Genomic DNA, 11,505 nt, shown 5'->3' with positions numbered 1-11,505 from the left:
ATTCCACAAAGCCGTTTTTGATAGAAGATACTAACTAGCTATCTTTCCGTGGCATCCGAGAATAGCACCCCCTCTTCTTCATCTTGATACATTCCTATTAATTGCACCATTGTAATGCTTACCTTGGATTAAATCTGGTTACTGGTTTGCTGGCAGTGAATCCCCGATTCGTTATAGAAATTCTGCTTTGTTCAAACACCTTATATGTGCCTGCCTTTGCTAATGTCAGCTCCACCACTTTCCATACCCTCAGAACAGGAACAATACTTTTCTAGCTTCACAAACATTGTCAAACGTATTTGGTTGTTGCACTTTAATCTATCTGGAATGTACAAGCTACAACTGCTAAATACATGTCGGGTGAAAAAGTTGACAATTCAGTATTGTCTTCAATGCTTAACCAATCTTCTTACAGAAAGTCTTTCATTGAATCCTCAATTAAAGAATGCAAGGCAATATGGGTTTCAAGGTATAGATTTGTTCTGGCTTTGGCCTAACACGAACTTGGACATGACCAACATGGGAATCCTGTTGGAAGAGTGGCGACCTGCTATGAACTCTTAAGTCAACAAACTCAGGCAAGTCAAAATTGATATTAAAGATGGCCCTTCATTACTTGCCAAGTTTTGAATTTAAGAGTTACCCAATTGACTCAATACAAAAAAAATATGGATTGGGCACATGTTGTGGCATATGGGCTATGGCTATCATCTGCCTTCAAATGAGAAATCTATTCATGCTCATGTTGTTTTATATGATTCATCAAGCCTTGTGAACACTGATGATGGCATAAGATTATGTTGGCTAAAGGATTTCCAGCTAATAAGCTAGTTTCTGGTTTATCTTACCACGGATACGATTGGATACTTGTGAATCCCAAAAGAGAATGCTATTGGTGCACCATCATCAGGGTGGGTTGAAACACCAGTTAGACCCATGAGTTACAAGTACATCAAGTGGCATATTCGAAGTTATAATTGTTGGATATAACAATTTACTTTTGTGATTAATAAAAAAGAATAACATACAGATCTAAATATAAACAATAATACAAATAGATGTGATAGGCAAAAGCAATAATTAGATATTGTATATATAGAAGAAGAAATTTGCAAATAGTTAAAAACTCACAGACCAAATGCGTGAAGGATAAATGAATCAGATCAAGTCTTGTGTTTGACACAATCTCCTTAAAGCATATTTCGCCCCTCACACAATCTGTGATGCTTTGAGACTTACAGACGTCTGCCTCCTAGGATAAAATGATCTACAGCACGGAGAAGAAGCACACAAGGTCCGGGCTCTATGAACTACTCTATGTCTCTTTCTCTCTCTTTGACTAAAATGAATGCACAAAAATATTCTCTCTAGAAGAATTTCTCAAATGCGTTTTTTTTTTTTTCATGAATGAGAGACTATGAAATTATATGTAACTTAAAACAAAAACACTATTTCAGAGATAACTGTTGTATATAGACTTACTGACTCAAAAATAAAATAATAAAATATTATTATTAATTGGATAAGTGGGCCCAGTCCATGAATGGCTAAAGCCCAACCCAATATCCAGCCCAAACCTTATATTCTCTATCATTTCCAATGTGGGACTCAAGGATTTTCACCACTTTAATATCATGTTCAAGTGGTCACAACTCAAGGATTTTCACCACTTTAATATCATGCTCAAGTGGTCACATTAGGAGTCAATTTCTTATTCATTCCATACTATTTTTTCCAACAATCCCCCACATGAATGGAAATTGATAAAACAATGCAAATGATGATACAGACACGTAGAGAGTAGAAGAAAAGTTACTGTATCGAGAGAAGTAACTTTTGGCTTTGAACTTTCCTTTGTGAAAGACTATCAGATATACTGGCTAACTAGTGAACATGATGTCTTGAACTGTTCAGTCGTTTGTGTATACTAAAACAATAAAATTCACATAATTCCTTTTCAAACATATTTCGTTCTTATAGTTGTGTTCATTTTGGCCCTAAACATATCCTAGTAAATTCATGAAGTGCTTTAGAGAATTCAGTCTTGAAACTCTCATGGAAGCAGCCCACTTCAAACTCATATAGGTGACTCTTATTAAGAGTATCCTGCTATACCCCACTTGGAATTCCAAGATATAAGAATCATTAAAAGCAAAGCTTACCCTAAACATCGCTTACAGGCATCACTATTTCATCATAGTAATAAGTGGGAGATGTAATCTCCATAGTGATAAAACTAGTCTCCACAATTTTGTTGTCCCTTTGAAAACCCAGATCTTGGGATCTCTAGTCAACTAGGTGAGGTTACCGTCATGGAAACTTTAGGTCATAGGCTTTAACCCCATTCTCCTCGATGAGCAGTTTATTTACTCTCTACTCAAACCTTTGGTTAACAGATCTACTGTATTCTCTTTCGACTTTATGAAGTCAATGGAAATAATTCCATTAGAGAGCATCTACCTCATGGTATTTTGTCTTCAACGTTGTTAGGAAATATGTGTTTTACATGTTAGGAACATATGTCATTATTTTATGTAATTGGCTAATCTTTTGACAAAACGCACTTTACTTGTATTTGGGTAGATCTAGGATGTGTTTAATACTTCAAAAAACAAGAGTTCAAGTTTAGTATTGAAGCCATGCAAATATTTCCAAGAACAAGTGAAGAAGTGTTGATTCATAAAAGCTCGACAGCTGCTCGACAAACAGCTATCTATCGAGGTCTTGACAGCTAGCTCGACAGCTGTATCTATCGAACTTTACGAAATTCAGATTTCTAGATTTGATTTTCGGCCCATGCTGACATGTATGTGTAGAGTTTCTTTTCTCACAACCCTAGACATATATAAGGCTTATTTTAAAAGTCGTCACATAAGAGAATACAAGGAGAACACATGCAAAAGGTGACCGATACCTTATTCTCTCTGAAAGAAGCTATTGCGTATTTGCGCCTTAAGGTTTTATAACCAAGCGCTTCTTGATCTTCATTGTTAATGAAGTGAAAAAATTTGCAACCAACATTCCTCTTCCTCAAGTTGGTGAGTTAGTTACGTACTGAGATCCGTGCATCAAAAGGGTGGCGTTCATATATTGAAGAGTTCAAAGACAAAAGTTTTTGTTGTAAGTTCATCTATGAGGATTGTAGAGTCTAGAGACAAAGGTTTTGTACTAGATCTAAAACTTCTCTTTACTATAGTGGATTGCTTTTTAGGAATGTTTCCCCCCAAGTTTTTTACTGTAAAACTAGTTAGTTTCATTGGTTTTCTATGGTCATCATATCTTGTCTTACTTATTTTTCTGCTGCATGATTTTAACATAATATTGATGTTTGTTTATTTTAACAAGTTTTATTCATAATAAACCTAATTAACAACTTGGATTAAAAATTTGTTAATTCTATCAACTAGGGTCTAATTTTCCCAACATACGTATATGTCGAGACTTGCCGTTGTATATATGACTCTGTGCCCTACCTATACTTGATTTTCTATCACAATGTATAAAAATTGAGGGCACAAGTTTCATCCACATTGGCATATCCTCCAAGAAATGACGAAGCCACCCTGCTTCTTCTCCTGCTTTGTCCAATGTGATAAATTTTGATTCTATTGTGGATCTAGCAATGCATGTTTGTTTAGAAGACTTCCAAGATACCGCTGCACCACCAAGTTTAAAGACATATCCACTCGTGGATTTGGTGTCTTTTGTGTCGAATATCCAATTAGCATCACTATACCCTCCTAGTACAGCTGGATACTGAGTGTAGTGCAACCTATAGGTATTTCAAATACCTCAAAACCATTACTCATGCCTTCCAGTGGTCTTCCCCTGGATTACTAGTGTATCTACTTAACTTGTTGACAGAATATCCTATGTCTGGTCTAATGCAGTTCATTATATACATAAGATTGCCTATTATTCTCAAATACTCCAATTGAGATATTCCTTACCCTTTATTCTTAGTTAGATGTAAATTTACATCTATAGGTGTTCTCACTGGACTGTCATCATATTTCTTGAATTTCTCAAGAAATTTCTTAACATAATGTGATTGACATAAGACAAATCCATCAGATTTTCTAGAAATCTTCATTCCTAGTATCACATCTGCAACACTAAAATCTTTCATGTTGAACTCACTAGTCAACATTCTCTTGATAGCTTTAATGATATCATTATTGCTAACCATAATGAGCATATCATCAACATAAAGACACACAATGACATAGTCATTTGCGGTATCTTTAATATACACACATTTGTCACACCCATTGATTCTAAACCCATTTGACATCATTGCATTGTCAAATTTTGCATGCCATTGTTTTGGAGCTTGTTTTAATCCATAAAGAGATTTAACAAGCTTGCACACTTTCTTTTCTTGACTAGGAACAATGAACCCCTCAGGTTATTCCATATAAATCTCCTCATTTAATTCACCATTTAAGAATGCATTTTTTACATCCATTTGTTGTATCTCAAGGTTATGCAACACTGCAATAGCTATCAACATCCGAGTGGAGTTATTCTTGTAACAGGTGAATATGTGTCAAAATAATCCACACCAAAAGGTGATTCATATTCCCCACCTCTATCACTCCTTAGAACCTTAATCTTTTTGTTGAGTTGATTTTCAACCTCATTCTTATATTGCATGAATGCCTCAATTGCCTCATTCTTGCTCCTCAGTAAGTACACATAACGATATCTAATGCAGTCATCTATGAAAGTGATGAAATATTTCTTACCACCTCTAGTTTGTACAAATTTCATGTCACATACATCACTATGTATTAAATTTAGAGGTTCAATGCTTCTTTCAACTGAATTAAAAGATGCTCTAGCTATCTTAACTTCCACAAAAGTTTCACATTTATGATAAAAATCAATTTCAAATTTAGGTAATAAATTTAAATTGATTAGTCTATATAAAGTATGATAATTAACATGACCCAATCTACCATGTCATACATTAGATGACTCAAGCATGTAAACAAAAGATGCACTTTTATTATTATCCATAGTGGGAAAAATAGTCATTACATTCATCTTAAACAAGTCATTGCTCAAATATCATTTGCCCACATACATTTCACTCTTAAAGAGTGAAAATTTATCAGACTCAAAAACCAACTTAAAACCATTCTTGCTTAACAATAAGCCAGATATAAGGTGCTTTTGAATGTCTGGCATATGCAGTACATCCTTCAAAGTAAGATATTTCCCCGTAGTCATCTTTAGCACTACCTTTCCATTTCCTTCAATCTTAGAGGTTGAAGAATTACCCATGACAATTTTTTCTCCATTACCCACAGGATTATACGTAGAAAAAATTTTCTTTTCTGAGCATACAAGGCGAGTAGCCCCAATGTCCACCCACCATTCCTTGGTATTTCCTCCTATCAAGTTCACTTCAGAAATCACCGCAGAAAGGTTCATGTCAGTTTGAGCCACAATTCACAACAATTTATTTGACATCAGTGTTCAACAAAATTCAAGCAATTGAATTTTCAAAAGCAACCAAATTTAAGAGAGAAATATAATTATTAACTTTCAAATATATTATTGTGTAAAAAAGAAAGTCAACTTAACTCAACTATTTTTCAAAACCAAATTGTAGAAACAGTGCAGGCACAATGCATACTAACCAACAAATAAATCTACACAATGCCCAGTCCAACAAAGATTCAAATAAGACAAAAAAAGCCCTAATATAATAAAATAATCAAGAAGAAAGAAAGATCAACTAACAAAACAATATATAAAACAATGCGCAGTCCAACACGAGAATCAACGTTATCAAAAAAATCAAAGTTCACAATTTAACTTTATAAAATAAACAAGTAGATAAATATACACGATAAACAATAAACACAAACCTAGTTTTGCACAAAGTATAAACAGTTGCCGATAACGATTTTCAACAAACCCGAAATTCCTTTCACCATATGTCACAAAAATAAATTAAAATATATGAGTCTGCTTTAAGATTATTGGATATATTTTAACAATTTACTTTTGTGATTAACAAAAAAGAATAACAAACAGATCTAAATATAAACAATAATACAAATAGATGTGATAGACAAAAGCAATAATTAGATACTGTATATATAAGAAGAAATCTACAAATAATTAAAAACTCACAGACCAAATGTGTGAAGGATGAATAAATCAGATTAAGTCTTGTGTTTGACACAATCTCCTTAAAGTAGATTTCGCTCCTTACACAATCTGTGGTGCTTTGAGACACACGGACATCTACAGTACAGAGAAAAAGCACACAAGGTCCGGGCTCTGCGAACTACTCTATGTCTCTTTTTCTCTCTTTGACTCAAATTAATGCACAAAAATATTCTCTCTGGAAGAGTTTCTCAAATGCGTTTTTTTTTTTTCATGAATGAGGGACTATGAAATTATATGTAACTTAAAATAAAAATACTGTTTCAGAAATAACTGATGTATACAGCTTATTGACTCAAAAATAAAATAATAAAATATTATTATTAGTTGTATAAGTGAGCCTAGTCCATACATTCCTAAAGCCCAACCCAATATTCAGCCCAAAACTCATATTCTTTATTATTTTCAATGTGGGACTCAAGGATTTTCATCACTTTAATATCATGTTCAAGTGGTCACAACTCAAGAATTTTCACCACTTTAATATCATGTTCAAGTGGTCACATTAGGAGTCAATATCTTATTCACTCCATACTATCTTTTCCAACTATTAGGTTCTAAGTCCTTAGGGACTAATGTATTAGAATTTCAATATATAATGTGTTGGCAAACCATGATCAAAACATAGAGTCTAGGTTTAGGCTTGATCAAAGTTTGTTTAATTGTAAAATTGGAATCGAGTGATTGCAGAAATTATTGGACAAATTTTGCAAGGCTCGATCGATCGAAAATTAGATTCGATCGATCGAGAATCATGCAAATTTAATTTTCTGCAGAATTTCCAATTCGGCCCAAACCCGTTTAACGTGTAGGGTTTTATGTTTTACTTCACATATAAAAGGAAAAATCCTAGCTACATTTTAGAGGTCTTTGATGTGCTGTGTATTGAATCTCTTGTGAGATCTAGAGGTGTTTACCTTCATACATACTTAGGGTTATCAAGATCAAGATTCATGTCAAGAACTTGGTGATCGCTTCAGTTGCTACATAAAGAACTTAAAGAAGATCTGAAACCTTTGAGTGAAGTCTCAAAGTCACAAGTAGGAGAACTTCTAGTTGTAGTGGATCAAAGAAAGAAGTAGTCTGTGAACTCGGAGATGTCACGTGATCGTGGTAGTAAGTTTTCTACTCGAGGTAGCAATAGGATGTTAGTGCTCTAAGTTCTATTGTACAAACTTCAATTCTTTCATAGTGGATTTGTTTTACCTTGAGGATAGCTAGGTTATCCTCTCCAAGTTTTTTACTGGTTTGGTTTTCCTAGGTCATCAAATCTTTGTGTTCTTTACTTTCCGCATTATATTTGTTTTACACATATTTGTTTAATCTAGTTTTAATTAACGAATTTGTTAATCAACTTGGCTTAAGATTAGGATAAACATATTGTGTTAAGGGGTCTAAAAATTTACACCAACAATAATGCTAAAACAATATTCAATGTTAAATGTTGTAAATTACTGCATTACAAGATCGATTTGGATTGATTTCGATGATGTGGAGACTATCAGAACTAAGATGTCTTATGACAAGTAGAAGAAGCTGCACTGTTGCAATGTGTTTCAGGTCATCAATAATGATAATTGGGTGCTTTCTCGGGCAGTTACTACTTAAAATTTACATGGTTTATGCCTATATCTGTCCTTCTCAAACAAGAGTCCATGAATTCACATTTCAAATCCTTCTACAAATTTTCTTCTGTGAATCTATTTATTTAGAAATGAAAGAAAACTAAAGGGAAAACTGCTATGCAAGTGCACACAAACTGCTACTCATCATTATAACATTTTTTTTTTTTTTTTTTTTTTTTGCAAAAGGGAAGTGAAAGGGGACTAAGCCCTATGGCCAAGGTTTTGAAACCCGGACTGGACCGTACGGACTGACCGAAAAAACTACAAACCCCTCAGTTTTGCAATTTTTTAAGCTTCAAGAACCGCTTTATGAGAAAAAGTATGGACCCATGCAAACCGTGGTCAGACCGTACGGTTTTAAGAACCGTGACCAATTTTTGAGGTTCAGACGGTTTCTTTTTGCTTCAGCTTTTCTGGTGAATTTTGGGTACACCAGTATGAAGTTATGATCAAATCTAGAAGAAATGAAAAAGAAATGAAAGAAAGCGAAGAAGAAGAAAAATCAGAAGGAGATCTGACAATTTTTGGAAGTGCTTAAGCTTTTGTGATTCACAATCTTCAAATCTGCTACAGAGAGAGACAGAGAGCTTTTTTTTTTTTTTTGATAATCAAGAGAAGGAACTCTTTTTGATTGATAACAGAAGCACAAACACAAACACAAAGAGACCGCTGATGAAAGAGCAAATTGTTGATTGTGGAGAAGAAATTCAGCAAACAGATGTAGGCTACTCCAAGACGAAGACCAAAGTAAAGATAGAGAGCTCACAGAAGAACAAAAAGGAGAAAGATTGGAATAATGAATTATGGCTTCACTGCTTCAGCGGCCAAAAGTAAAGAAAGAGAAGTGGTCAAGGTAGTAGGTGGGGTAGGTGGGAGCATTTATTGGAGTGCCACGTTTTGGTTTGCTATTGGTTGAAGTTTTTAATTTTTTATATTTTGCTTTTATTTTAAAGAAAAGAGCTGATTCTTATATTACTAGTGGGTCACGTTGTAGACATGCAATGCAATACAAATATCATCCATTCATCACTTAAAAAAAAAAGTTGTTATGTCCACAATATTTTTATAATATTTTTACAATAAATTATAGGTGGTTAGTTGTTATTGGTTCAAATTTGAACCTAACGCTAAGATTACTTTTTTGCTCTAACAATAATATCCAGTAACAACCTGCTACTTAGGATTTGTTATAAAAATGTTGTGAAAATGTTGTGGATATATCATTTCTCTTAAAAAAAAATTAATGCATTGGTAATTTTTTAAGTGCCACGTTGTGGACATGCAATACAATTACACAAATACCATATATATATATATATATATATATATATATATATATATATATATTTTCTAATTATTATATCATTAAATATTATCACAATTTAACTAATCAACGTAAAAAAAATACTAGGATTTAATATTTCTTAAGGTTATGAATTATGATATAGAAAATACATTTGAAAGATAGATCTCTTTGTTTCTATAAAGGAATAATAGATCTCTATATTCAATTGCACCATTTTAGTTAATTTTTTAAATATTTGTACTAATTTAATATAATTATTTATATTTTAAATAATTATAAAATTAATAATGACGTCATCACGGTTCAACCTCGGTTCGACCTCAAAAACCTTGAACCTCTTCCTTTTACGGTTCAATGAACGGTTTGGATCTAAAAACCTTGCCCACGGGAACAAACCCACTCATCATGTTTTGTCTCTTTCATGTTTTATCAAGCTCACATTTCTTATTTCAAGAGGGTCAAATAATCTCTATAGGCTATATCAGAGAAACATCACAATATCTCTGTTAGGCTTGTGACAGTGTGATTGGCCTGCCTGTCAAAATTCTTAAGTTGGATTGAAGCAAAATTAAGTTCTATATTACTGTACATACAAACTTTGGAAAACAAGTCCTCTGTCCACTTTTTTTGCGTTCTACTTTACGTTTTATCAATTATAAGTTATAACTTGTCATGTATATTTGACATTCCTTATAAAAAAAACCAACAGATCACCCCTCCCCCCTATAAAATAACCAAAGTTTAAAATGGAAAAAAACAATTAAACACATGACAAATTGTAATTGGTAAAATACAAAAAATGGGATAAATGATTCATATTGGAAATTTTGTTCAATATACAGCCCAAGACCCACTCAAGTTTTACCCATAGGTTTCTCAAAAAGATAAAAAGTTTTACTTAGGTTTCGGGGCAATGATACTCTCGCATCTACTTTCATGTTTAAAATATAGACATTTTTCTCCTCATAAAACTATTTTTTTAAATGTGGATATTTTCCTATTTATGTAAGCATGTTTAAATTATCAATTTTAAAAAAAAAAAATTAATTATTTATCTTTCTTCACATACAATAATCACTATCCACTCTCTTCCTTTATTCTCGAGATATGTAAAAAAAATGTAAAATGAATAGTGTTAGTATAAATTTATATTGTTACTGAAGCAACCATATATTTTTACATAATTTTGTACAATTTGATATAGCTGCATTTTGAATTTAATTAATTAAAATGTATTTTTTTATCATATAAGCTCTCATAACAGTGCTCTTAAGTTTTTTTTTTTTTTTTTTTTGCTGAAATCAGTGCTCTTAAGGGAGTATTTGAATATCACTTGTTTGCTGAAAACTAAAATCTTATTGTTGAAAATATTGTAGCAAAAGATTTTTTTATTGCGGAATAGTGCCACACGTTTTTCATCACTTCGTTGGTCCATAAATAGTACCATGGGACTAGCCAAGTGAAAGGCAAATGCAAACGCACGCAAAAAATCAACTATGCAAATGCACACTAAGCAAGCTTTTGGATTGCGTTTTCTCCTCACGTTCAGTGTTTGTGTTTTATTAACGCTAGGACCCACACTACAGTAAAACGAAATAAACGCTGAGAAGTGCCAACTGAAACGCGTAGATGAACAGTAACCCGTACTATTCATGCACGCGGATTACGCTATGCAGGAGACATTGTGCACTGTTCACGGGACCTATTACCACCTTATTCAAAAAAAAATATTAAAAATGGGTCCTACTGTACTATTTACATATTTAAAATTATTTTGTTACAGTATTTTCAGTTTTCAATTTTCAGTAAAATAAATTGTATCCAAACGGACCCTAATTTAATTAATATTTTCCATTACCTTTCTTTCTTTCTTTTTTTTATCTTTTTTTTTTTTATACAAGATAGAATTTCTACTCTAGCCTAATCTAAATGTAAATGTGTGTGAAATTCCTTCTTGGAGACTTGAACCCCGACCCTTGCCCTCTACACCCTACAAGCACTTATACTTATGGAGTGACCATTGCACCAAGAGTGTGCAGTGGTATATTTTTCCTTACCCTTAGTATTAAAAGATGTGTACCTTCGGTTAAGACAAAAATTGGTGAGAAACTATTAGAGCAACCACATCAGTTCCTCTATTTTACACATCTATTTTTACACTAAAAACCTACTTTTTATATTTCACACATCCATTTTTACAAAACACTCACATCAGTTCATCTATTCTATCACCTCTTTTAATTAAATAATCAATTTCCTCAAAATTTTTTATTATATCTCTCAACTACCCAATATATATGCGCTCTCTCTCTCTCTCTACCCATTTCTGATTTGTTGCTCTCTCTCTCTGTACCTATCTCTCCCTTTTGATCAACTCTCACTCTCCCTCTC

This window comes from Castanea sativa, chromosome 1 (assembly GCF_040712315.1).
Source record: "Castanea sativa cultivar Marrone di Chiusa Pesio chromosome 1, ASM4071231v1".
Lineage (NCBI taxonomy): Eukaryota > Viridiplantae > Streptophyta > Magnoliopsida > Fagales > Fagaceae > Castanea > Castanea sativa.
This window is presented reverse-complemented; position numbering follows the sequence as displayed.